Below are 958 nucleotides of genomic sequence, written 5' to 3' on the forward strand. Positions count from 1 at the left end.
GAGTAAGTCCTTAACTGAGTATGATGCATGTATAGGGTCAGAGGTGGAGGGCATGCTTAATCTGATAATCACACAGAAAATGTGGATAATTTCTCTGGGGAGAACAAGCCCAATTACTCATAATGCGCCATACTGGGCAGCACTTGAGAGACTAGGCATCACTAGTAATTTTGGTCTGGCACACATCCATGTTTTCCTGACACCCCCCCACTCCAACACTCCCCGCTCCCCCAGAGCTCTGTATTGCCCAAAAGTGATAATAATGATGGCTGATGGTACCATCTAAAAGATAGCATAATGGAAGGCATTTCTGGGACTTCGGTGTTATTTCTAGCTTCAAATTCTGGTACAAACTGCTACATCACTGAGAATACACATTTCATCAATGTTCTGCTTTGACCTGCTTCTGAAAGCTGGAGTTTGGCTTGTGGTGAACTTAGAAACAGTAAATACACAGCGGCTTTTTCCCTTTCTGGTCACAGTCCTGCCAAGGTATTAATACTAGCACCCAGTCCACCGACAGCCTTGTCAGATGCCTAGCCATGGCAAGCCCTTGGTTTCTCAGGACTCACTAACAACTTCCCTGAAAGGGCTTTTGCAGTCTCAGGGAAGCTGAAGTTAGCAGATAACACTTTCTTCAGCTTGTCTTCTCCTGAGAGCCTTCATGTAACAGAGCCAACAATGCCCTCTCTGTGCACTAGGCTTGTGTTTGCTAGTTGGTTTTCATAGATTACTTTATATATGAAGTTAATAGAAATATTTAGGGGAAAAGGATTGTAGGTCATACTAAGTCCATCAAGATGTTAACATTGATAGTACTTGTAGAATCTCAAGTTAAATTATTAAGATTTCAAAGATTGAAGACAAACAAGAAATACCGAAGTGGTATTTTTGAGACATGAATTCACAAGGTATACACAATTTTGATGACAAACTAAGGCTCAAGTTTTAAGAATGA

The sequence above is a fragment of the Bubalus kerabau genome, chromosome 19 (genome assembly GCF_029407905.1).
Source record: "Bubalus kerabau isolate K-KA32 ecotype Philippines breed swamp buffalo chromosome 19, PCC_UOA_SB_1v2, whole genome shotgun sequence".
Classification (NCBI taxonomy): Eukaryota; Metazoa; Chordata; class Mammalia; order Artiodactyla; family Bovidae; genus Bubalus; species Bubalus kerabau.